Here is an 11315-nt window from a genome sequence, read left to right on the forward strand (position 1 = left end):
TATTCCCATTGTTATTGCTGCTTGCTGTGTGCTCCACAATATCTGTGAGAGTAAGGGGGAAGATGTTCATGGCAGGGCGGGAGGTTAAGACAAATCACCTGGTAGCCAATTACACACAGCCAGACACCAGGGTGGTTAGAAGAGCACAGCTGGGTGCCCTGCACATCAGAGAAGCTTTGAAAACCAGTTTCATGACTGGCCAGGCTACAGTATGACAGTTCTGCTTGTTTCTCCTTAATGAAAACCCGCCCCCTTGGTTGACTCTACTTCCCTGTAAGCCAACTGACCTCCCCCCTTCCATCACCACTTTCAGAGGCAATAAAGTCATTATTGTTTCAAAATCATGCATTCTTTATTAATTCATCACACAAATAGGGGGGAAACTCGCAAGGTAGCCCAGGAGGGGTGGATGAGGGGAGGAGGGAAGGACAAGGCCACACTACAGTTCAAAACTTATTGAATGCCAGCCTTCTGGTGCTTGGGCAATCCTCTGGGGTGGAGTGTCTGGGTGCCCATAGCCTCCCACCCCCACCCCCCGTTCTTGGGCATCTGGGTGATGAGGATATGGAACTTCGAGGAGGGCAGGCGGTTATACAGGGGCTGCAGTGGCAGTCTGTGCTCCTGCTGCCATTGTTTACCTCCACGCATTCTGCTGAGCTCTTTCAGTGCAGGAGGACTGCATGAGCTCTAAGAACATTTCATCGTGAGTGCGTTTTTTTCCACCTTCTAATCTGTGCTAGCCTCTGGGACAGAGATGATGGGGGGGGGAGGGAAATGTAGAAACATTTGCAGCTACGGGAGGAAAAAAGGGAGAGTAGTATTTAAAAAGATACAAAAAGATACAAAGGGAAGACTATTTCACACTGAATCAAGTGATTTACATTACATAGCACATGTGCTTTTGGTACAAGGTCACATTTTGCTTCTTATATTGAGTGCCTGCCAGTTTGGTATGAGACATCACACATGCTCGGCTGGGCAACAGAATTCGGCTTGCAGGCAATCATGGTAAGGCAAAGGGTTTCGGCTTCTTCAACCTTCATAACATGTGGGAACGGTTTCAAACAGCAGTGCCCTCCTTTCCCATACCAAGCAAAACCCTTTGGGTTGGCCATTTAAAAGGAGGGGCTATAGTTTTAGGGTGAATGTGCAGCACAGCCCAAACCCCGCCCCCCAATTCTCTGGGATGATTGCTTCACACCCCTCCCCCACCGCATGGCTAGTATCATGGAAGATCCTTGTCAGCCAAACGCAAACAGCTCAGCATGAACGGGCCTCCCCCCACCACGTGGCTAACAGCAGGGATGGTTTCTTTTTAGCCAAAGACAAACAGCCCAGCAGGAACGGGCACCTCTGAATGTCCCCTTAAACAAATTTCCTGTATTTGAACCAGGTGACCATGAATGATATCACTCTCCTGAGGCTAACACAAAGAGATAAAGAACAGATGTTGCTTGAATGCTACCAAACCCTGGGCCCATTCGCTGCAATGCTTTGTTCTGCAGTGATTCCAGACTACTTGCTACTGGCTTGGCCTGGTAAAAGTGTCCTACCATTGAGGACGGAATAAGGCTGACCTCCCCAGAAACCTTCTTCAAAGGCTTGGGAGTACCTCCAGGAGAGCTTCATGGAGATGTCCCTGGAGGATTTCCGCTTCATCCCCAGACACGTTAGACTTTTCCAATAGCTATACTGGCCGCAAATGCATCCCAAGTCTTCAAGGCAAATTAATCATTAAACACGCTTGCTTTTAAACCCTGTATTATATTTACAAAGGTACACTCACCAGAGGTGCCTTCTCCAGCTTCGTGGTCCATGGCTTCAGGATGATGAACAGTTTCTGGCTGCCAGGGAGAAGGGATTTTCCGCTTGCGTGCTGTGCGCTATCCTCAGCCTCCTCCTCATCCACGTTGCGTGAGAGTCCCCCCTTGCAGGTGTCCACAGATAGTGGTGGGGAAGTGGTAGGGGTGCTCCCTAGAATTGCATGCAGCTCATCATAGAAGCGGCATGTATGGGACTCTGACCCGGAGCAACCGTTTGCAACCTTTGTTTATTGGTAGGCTTGCCTCAGCTCCTTAACTTTCACACAGCACTGCTGTGTGTCCCTGTTGTAGCCTCTGTCCATCATGCCCTTGGAGATTTTGGCAAATATATTGGCATTTCGTCTTTTGGAACGGAGTTCTGCCTGCACGGATTCTTCTCCCCATACAGCGATCAGATCCAGTCTCTCCCATTCAGTCCATGCTGGAGCGCCTTTGCGATTCTGGGACTCCATGGTCACCTATGCTGATCAGCTCGCCACGCTGGCCAAACAGGAAATGAAATTCAAAAGTTCCCGGGGCTTTTCCTGTCTACCTGGCCAGTGCATCTGGGTTGAGAGTGCTGTCCAGAGCGGTCACAATGGAGCACTCTGGGATAGCTCCCCGAGTCCAATACCGTCAAATTGTGTCTACACTACCCCAAATTCGACCCAGCGAGGTTGATTTTAGCACTACTCCCCTTGCCGGGGAGGAGTACAGAAATCGATTTTAAGAGCCCTTTAAGTCAACAAAACAGGCTTGGGTGCAGGGTTAAATCGACCTAACTCTGCTAAATTCGACCTAAACTCATAGTGTAGACCAGGGCTTAATTGTGAACAGGGACATCATCATATGATATTTGACCAGTGTCCCTGTTCACAATTAATATATATTGAAAAAAGTGCTGATATTTGAAAGCAACTGACAGGGTTACGTAACTAGGAATTGCCATACAACAACAGCCCCAGGGTGCACCTAATTCAGTATCTTGTGGGCGGTCATAATCTGAAAGGAGAGGTTCCCAAGCGTATATTTAGACACGTATATTTATCCAATAGGATTCTACAGAGAGAAATTTCTTCATAGTCATAGCTAGAGATCAGTTTGTGATGTAAAACAGGAGGCTGGATCATCTTTGTAATGTTATGCAGTAACAGCAATTGCTATCATTTCATATTAATGTAACTGGATTTGAATCTTTGCTGCTTGCCTCTGTCCTACACAAGTGAGTTACAAGGACTGATTAATGATTTATGTAAGGACTGATTATTTAAATATCAACTGAGCCCTGGTCTACACTAGGAGTTGAGGTCGAATTTAGCAGCGTTAAATCGATTTAACCCTGCATCCGTCCACACGACGAAGCCCTTTTTTTCGACTTAAAGGGCTCTTAAAATAGATTTCCTTACTCTACACCTGACAACGGGATTAGCGCTGAAATCGGCCTTGCTGGGTCAAATTTGGGGTACTGTGGATGCAATTAGACAGTATTGGCCTCCGGGAGCTATCCCAGAGTGCTCCATTGTGACCGCTCTGGACAGCGCTCTCAACTCAGATGCACTGGCCAGGTAGACAGGAAAAGGCCCGCAAACTTTTGAATTTCAATTTCCTGTTTGGCTAGCGTGGCGAGCTGATCAGCAGAGGTGACCATGCAGAGCTCATCAGCAGAGGTGACCATGATGGAGTCCCAGAATCGCAGAAGAGCTCCAGCATGGACCGAACAGGAGGTACGGGATCTGATCGCTGTATTGGGAGAGGAATCCGTGCTATCAGAACTCCGTTCCAGTTTTCGAAATGCCAAAACATTTGTCAAAATCTCCCAGGGCATGAAGGACAGAGGCCATAACAGGGACCCGAAGCAGTGCCGCGTGAAACTTAAGGAGCTGAAGCAAGCCTACCAGAAAACCAGAGAGGCGAATGGCCGCTCCAGGTCAGAGCCCAAAACATGCCGCTTCTATGATGAGCTGCATGCCATTTTAGGGGGTTCAGCCACCACTACCCCAGCCATGTTGTTTGACTCCTTCAATGGAGATGGAGGCAACACGGAAGCAGGTTTTGGGGACGAGGAAGATGATGATGAGGTTGTAGATAGCTCAAGGCAACCAAGCGGAGAAACCGGTTTTCCCAACAGCCAGGAACTGTTTCTCACCCTGGACCTGGAGCCAGTACCCCCCAAACCCACCCAAGGCTGCCTCCCGGACCCGCCAGGTAGAGAAGGGACCTCTGGTGAGTGTACCTTTTAAAATACTATACGTGGTTTAAAAGCAAGCATGTTTAATAATTAATTTTCCCTGGCATTCACGGCTCTCCTGGATGTACTCCCAAAGCCTTTGCAAAAGGTTTCTGGGGAGGGCAGCCTTATTCCATCCACCACGGTAGGACACTTTACCACTCCAGACCAGTAGCACGTACTCGAGAATCAATGCAGAACAAAACATTGCAGTGTGTGTTTGCTGGCGTTCAAACAACATCCGTTCTTTATCTCTCTGTGTTATCCTCAGGAGAGTGATATCATTCATGGTCACCTGGCTGAAATAGGGTGCTTTTCTTAAGGGGACATTCAGAGGTGCCTGTTCCTGCTGGGCTGTTTGCCTGTGGCTGAACAGAAATGTTCCCCGCTGTTGGCCACGGAGGGGGGGAGGGGCTAGCCACGCAGTGGGGGGAGGCAAAATGCGACCTTGGAACGAAAGCACATGTGCTATCTATGTAATGTTAACAGCAAGGTTTACCGTGAAAGAGTGTACCCATTGTTCTATAAAATGTGTCTTTTAAATACCACTGTCCTTTTTTTTCCTCCACCAGCTGCATGTGTTTCGAGGATCACAGGATCTTCTCCTTCCCAGAGGCTAGCAAAGATTAGAAGGCGAAAAAAACGCACTCATGATGAAATGTTCTCTGAGCTCATGCTGTCCTCCCACACTGACAGAGCACAGACGAATGCGTGGAGGCAGACAATGTCAGAGTGCAGGAAAGCACAAAATGACCAGGAGGAGAGGTGGCGGGCTGAAGAGAGGGCTGAAGCTGAAAGGTGGCAGCAGCGTGATGAGAGGAGGCAGGATTCAATGCTAGGCTGCTGGAGGATCAAACTCATATGCTCCAGCGTATGCCTGAGCTGCTGGAAAGGCAGCCAGAGCACAGACTGCCGCTACAGCCCGTGTAACCAACCACCCTCCTCCCCAAGTTCCATAGCCTCTTCACCCAGATGCCCAAGAACGGGGGGGGCCTCCGGCCACTCCACCCCAGAGGATTGCCCAAGCAACAGAAGGCTGGCATTCAATAAGTTTTAAAGTGCTGTGTAGCCTTGTCCTTCCCTCCTCCACCACCACCCCTCCTGGTGCTTCTCTCCTCCACCACCCCTCCTGGGCTACCTTGGTAGTTATCCCCCTATTTGTGTGCTGAATTAATAAAGAATGCAGGAATGTGAAGCAACAATGACTTTATTGCCTCTGCAAGCAGTGATCGAAGGGAGGAGGTGAGGTGGTTAGCTTGCAGAGAAGTAGAGTGAACCAAGGGGCAGGGGGTTTCATCAAGGAGAAACAAAGAGAACTTTCACACCGTAGCCTGGCCAGTCATGAAATTTGTTTTCAAAGCTTCTCTGATGTGCACCACGCCCTCCTGTGCTCTTCTAAATGCCCTGCTTTCTGGCTGTGCGTAACCAGCAGCCAGGCGATTTGCCTCAACCTCCCACCCCGCCATAAACGTCTCCCCCTTACTCTCACAGATATTGTGGAGCGCACAGCAAGCAGTAATAACAGTGGGAATATTGGTTTAGCTGAGGTCTAACCGAGTCAGTAAACTGCACCAGCGCACTTTTAAACATTCAAATGCACGTTCTACCACCATTCTGCACTTGCTCAGCCTGTAGTTGAACAGCTCCTGACTACTGTCCAGGCTGCCTGTGTATGGCTTCATGAGCCATGGCATTAAGGGGTAGGCTGGGTCCCCAAGGATAACTATTGGCATTTCAACATCCCCAACAGTTATTTTCTGGTCTGGGAAGTAAATCCCTTCCTGCAGCTTTTGAAACAGACCAGAGTTCCTGAAGACGCGAGCGTCATGTACCTTTCCCGGCCATCCCACGTTGATGTTGGTGAAATGTCCCTTGTGATCCACCAGTGCTTGCAGCACTATCAAAAAGTACCCCTTGCGGTTTATGTACTCACCGGGTTGGTGCTCCGGTCCCAAGATAGGGATATGCGTTCCGTCCATGGCCCCACCACAGTTAGGGAATCCCATTGCAGCAAAACCATCCACTATGACCTGCACATTTCCCAGAGTCACTACCTTTGATAGCAGCAGCTCAGTGATTGCGTCGGCTACTTGCATCACAGCAACCCCCACAGTAGATTTGCCCACTCCAAACTGATTCTGACAGGTAGCTGTCTGGCGTTGCAAGCTTCCACAGGACTATTGCCACTTGCTTCTCAACTGTGAGGGCTGCTCTCATCTTGGTATTCTTGCGCCTCAGGGCAGGGGAAAGCAAGTCAAAGTTCCATGAAAGTGCCCTTACGCATGCGAAAGTTTCGCAACCACTAGGAATCATCCCAGACCTGCAACACTATGCGGTCCCACCAGTCTGTGCTTGTTTCCCGAGCCCAGAATCGGCGTTCCACCGCATGAACCTGCCCCATTAGCACCATGATGCCCAAATTGCAAGGGCCCGTGGTTTGACAGAAGTCTGTGTCCATGTCCTTATCACTCTCGTCACCGCGCTGACGTCACCTACTCGCCCGGTTTCTCTTTGCCAGGTTCTGGTGCTGCATATACTGCTGGATAATGCGTGTGGTGTTTAATGTGCTCCTAATTGCCAAAGTGATCTGAGCGGGCTCCATGCTTGCCATGGTATGGCGTCTGCACAGAAAAAAAGGCGCGGAACGATTGTCTGCCGTTGCCCTGACAGAGGGAGGGGCGACTGACAACATGGGCTTACAGGGTTAGCTTACAGGGAATTAAAATCAACAAAGGGGGTGGCTTTGTGAGAAACAGAATGGCCCCCTCAAGGATGGAACTCAAAACTGGGTTTAGCAGGCCGTTGATTTCACGGAGAGAGGGAGGAGAAAATGAATACAAAACAAATCTGGTCTATTTCTTGTTTTGAGCCACTTCGTCTATCTTTATACATCTTGCTGGCAGCAGTCTGTGCAGTATGACTGATAGCCATCGTCATCTCCTGTGTGCTCGGCAGAAGACGGTGCAGTATGACTGCTGGCCATCATCCGGTAGGACTCAATCACCATGAGACGAAACTTAAAAGGGAAATGACCAGGCTGAGTCACTCAAGCAGGCTCCATGCTTGCCGTGGTATGGCATCTGCACAGGTAACAAGAAAAAAGGCGCAAAACGATTGTCTGCCCTTGCTTTCACGGAGGGAGGAAGGGAATGGGGGCCTGACAATATGTACCCAGAACCACCCGCGACAATGTTTTAGCCCCATCAGGCACTGGAATTTCTACCCAGAATTCAAATGGGTGGTGGAGACTGCGGGGACTGTGGGATAGCCACCCACAGTGCAATGCTCCGTGAGTCGACGGTTGCCTCGGTACTGTGGACACACTCCGCCGACTACATGCAATTAGAGCATTTGTGTGGGGACACACACAATCGACTGTATAAAAACGATTTCTGCAAAACCGACTTCTATAAATTCGACTTAATTTCGTAGTGTAGACAAGGCCTGAGTAAAATAATATCTTACTTGTTTTAAATTTGTTTTCTTAGCTTTGCTGAGTGCCTTTGTAGCCTGTTACTGTGAGACAAGATGAAAAGGAGCATCTGCTTGACCGCTTTTCTGTATACCATTTATTTTTTACATGTGAATGTGATGGACTGTCCACCCCACAGGGGTGTAAAAAGGATTAATCATTCGCCCTTATCCCAGAGTGGAGCAATGGAGGTGAGTCCTCCAAGCAGCCTATGCTGCAGGGACATGCTGGCCGCCACTTCCCGCAGCTCCCATTGGCCAGGAATGGCGAACTGCGGCCACTGGGAGCTGCAGGTGGCCGTATAAATGTAAACAAGCTGTAATCTGCTGGCAGGCCACCAGACTACACTGACGGGCCGCGTGCAGACCTCAGGTTGCCCACCATTGACTTAGGATATGTCTACACAGCAAAGAAATTCACAGCTGGCTAGTGCCAGCCAACTTGGGCTAACGGGCTCGAGCTGAGGGGCTGATTCATTGCTGTGGAGATTTATGGGTTCAGGCTGTAGCCCAGCTCTAGGATCCTGTAAGGTGAAGGTCCCAGAGCTCAAGCTCCAGCCCAAACAGTGAGCCTAAGTGGGCTGGCATGGGCCAGCCGTAGTTTGGGGGGTTTTTTGCTATGTAGATATACTCTTAGATTTGTTCCAACTTGCCTTACCTTCCTCTTCTGGCCCAGTCAGCAACCAGATAGCTATGCCTCTCCTGGCATCACCCCTTCAACAGTTGGCCAGATCAAGGCACTTTCCCTAATTGTCTTGATTCATGGGCCTAGCAGTCAGACCTGGTTCATGCCATCTGCTAGCTGGGCCTGGCTCTCTATGCTCTAACAGTATTGCCTAGTGGATAGCACACTGGAGTAGGACTCAGATGACCTGGGTTCCATTCCTGGCTCTGCCACTGGTCTGCTGGGTGACCAGAGCAAGTCACTTGGCTGCTCTGTGCCTCAGTTTCCCCATTTGTAAAATGGGAATAATGATACTGACTTCCTTTGTAAAGCACTTTGAGATCAAGTGATTTGCTCCAGCAGGCTTCTCTGTGAGTCTATCTCCAAGTCCCAGTCTTAGATTGTTTGGGCTAGCTGATTGGTCATGAGCTGCCCAGGTGGCCTATATCCAGTTTGCCATTCTAAAGGAGGTGCTCGGTCCTGCTGTCACAGCCTCCAATAAGAGGAGGGTGGGATTTCTTGCCAGCTCCCTAACCAAAACGGTGCTTGGGGGTAAAGAGATCAACTTCTCTCTTCTGCCCAGGCCATAAACAATTAAGGTTTGGGAGGGGGGATTGGCCCCTTCCAAAATGGTAATTTGCCATCTCAGTGAAGGCTTCATACAGGCCTCCGATAAATTTGTAGCACCCTACCCAACTCTTGAGGGTGCCAGGAGGAGCATTCTTTCCTTCTGTTTTCCCAGCCAGTCCCAGAGCCAGATGGCTAATACAAAGGTGAGGGCTCTTCCCTACTTTCTCTCTCCCAGCCTCCGGTCAGCTGCTACAGGGACTGGGTGTGTCTATATCAGGCTTTCCCAAATGATGGGGACTTGAACCAGTGGTGGGGGCAGGAGAGCATCTGTCTGGATTGGGGCTGTTCATTTACAGCCTTGAAAATAAGCAAATGCAAATGGCCATATGCAGTGCTTAAAGTGGTAGGGGGTGTGGGTGTATCATAATCTGGGAGCAGCAGCTCTGGTAAGACCATGCTTGAGGTGACCCAGCTTGTTTGGGGGGGGTTTTTTTGGCTGGGTATATGACTCCTTGTCACTCCCATCCCCACAGCTGCTAAGCACTGTCTGTAATAATTCTCTGTTCCATTTCCTAGCTCCAGCCGAGGTTTGTCTCTCACACCCAGCTGGGGAGAGAGCAGGGTTTCCCTTAAGTAGTATTGGGAAGCATCCTACTGCTGTGGCACCGGGACAGGAGACAGGGAGACCTTCTCCCGAAGCCAAACTGAGAATGGAGGAGAGAGAGGCTGTAGCACTCAGCTGTCTGACAGCCTTGTTAATAGCACGGTGAGGATGACAGAATGGAGGACTGGACTTTGAGAAAACAGACTTGCAAGGGATCAGGCTGGGAAGACAGAAGCTCAAGAAGGGACAAGGCTGAGGATGCTCCCCCTTGAGTCTTTATGCTCCCATTTTGTTTCCCCTCTTTTGCTCCTTGAGCCCTGTTCTTCCTTAAGCCCCATTCCTGTGAGGAGATGGGCAGATCACTCTTCAGTTTCATTCGGAGTCATTCTGGTTGCACAGAAACAAGCTCTGTCATGAAACAAGTCAAGGTAAAGGCTATTCTAACTGCATATACTAATATTTCATTAATAGTTATATTTAAACAAACAGAAAGAAAGAGAGAGAGAGAGAGACATTGTCCCTAGCACACTCGAAGTACTAAGCTCATTTTCTTTGAAAAAAAAATGGGGCTTGATGGTAAAGAGTTTGAGAACCACTGTTCTGCACTACTCCACACATACACACTCCCATCAGCTAGAATTACTATACAATTCCCCTTCATTATAGCCTTCATTTTTTAATGTCTCCCCACCCTTCCTCTATTTGAGGTTTTTAAACTTTAGCAGAATTACATTTTAATTGATTCCTGTTAATTTCCCTTGTTCCCATAGGCATTTGAAATACATCAGTGGAAACTGGACAGTTTTCAGTCTCTGCAGCTTTTAGAAACTTAGCAGTAGCAGAAGCGCTGGAGCCTTAAGCACCAACTTCTGCTGGTGCCAGTGGGTGCTCGACCCCACTCTGCTCCTGGCCCCGCCCTGACTCCACCCCTGCCCTGTCCCCATTCCAACCCCCTCCCCAAAGTCCTTGCCCCGGCCCCACCTCCTCCCCTGAGCACACCATGTTCCCGCTCCTCCCCTCTCCTTCCCAGAGCTTGTTTCGCAGCTGCAAGTGCTGGGAGGTAGGCGGAGAAGCAACGCGCTCAGGGGATGGGGGGGAAGCTTGGCTGCGGTGGGTGCAGAGCACGCACTAATTTTTCCCTGTGGGTGCTCGAGCCCCAGAGCACCCATGGAGTCAGCACTTGTGTCTGGAGCTGTGCATTTGCAGAGTGAGGCAAACGTGTCTGCACTTGTCATAAATATAAAGGGAAGGGTAAACACCTTTAAAATTGCTCCTGGCCAGAGGAAAACCCCTTTCACCTGTAAAGGGTTAAGAAGCTAGGATAACCTCACTGGCACCTGACCAAAATGGCCAGTAAGGAGACAAGATACTGTCAAAGCTGGAGGCGGGGAGAAACAAAGGCTCTCTCTGTCTGTGTGACGCTTTTGCCGGGAACAGAAAAGGAATGGAGTCTTAGAACTTCATAAGTAATCTAGTTAGATATGCGTTAGATTCTGTTTTGTTTAAATGGCTGATAAAATAAGCTGTGCTGAATGGAATGTATATTCCTGTTTGTGTCTTTTTGTAACTTAAGGTTTTGCCTAGAGGGATTCTCTATGTTTTGAATCTAATTACCCTGTAAGGTATTTACCATCCTGATTTTACAGAGGTGATTCTTTTACTTTTTTTCTTCAATTAACATTCTTCTTTTAAGAACCTGATTACTTTTTCATTGTTCTTAAGATCCAAGGGCTTGGGTCTGTGTTCACCTATGCAAATTGGTGAGGATTTTTATCAAGCCTTCCCAAGGAAAGGGGGTGTAGGTTTTGGGGAGGATTTTGGGGGGAAAGACATTTCCAAGTGGGCTCTTTCCCGGTTATATATTTGTTAGACGCTTGGTGGTGGCAGCAATAAAGTCCAAGGGCAAAAGGTAAAATAGTTTTGTACCTTGGGGAAGTTTTAACCTAAGCTGGTAAAAATAAGCTTAGGGGGTTTTCA

Source organism: Chelonia mydas, chromosome 3 (genome assembly GCF_015237465.2).
Source record: "Chelonia mydas isolate rCheMyd1 chromosome 3, rCheMyd1.pri.v2, whole genome shotgun sequence".
Taxonomy (NCBI): domain Eukaryota; kingdom Metazoa; phylum Chordata; order Testudines; family Cheloniidae; genus Chelonia; species Chelonia mydas.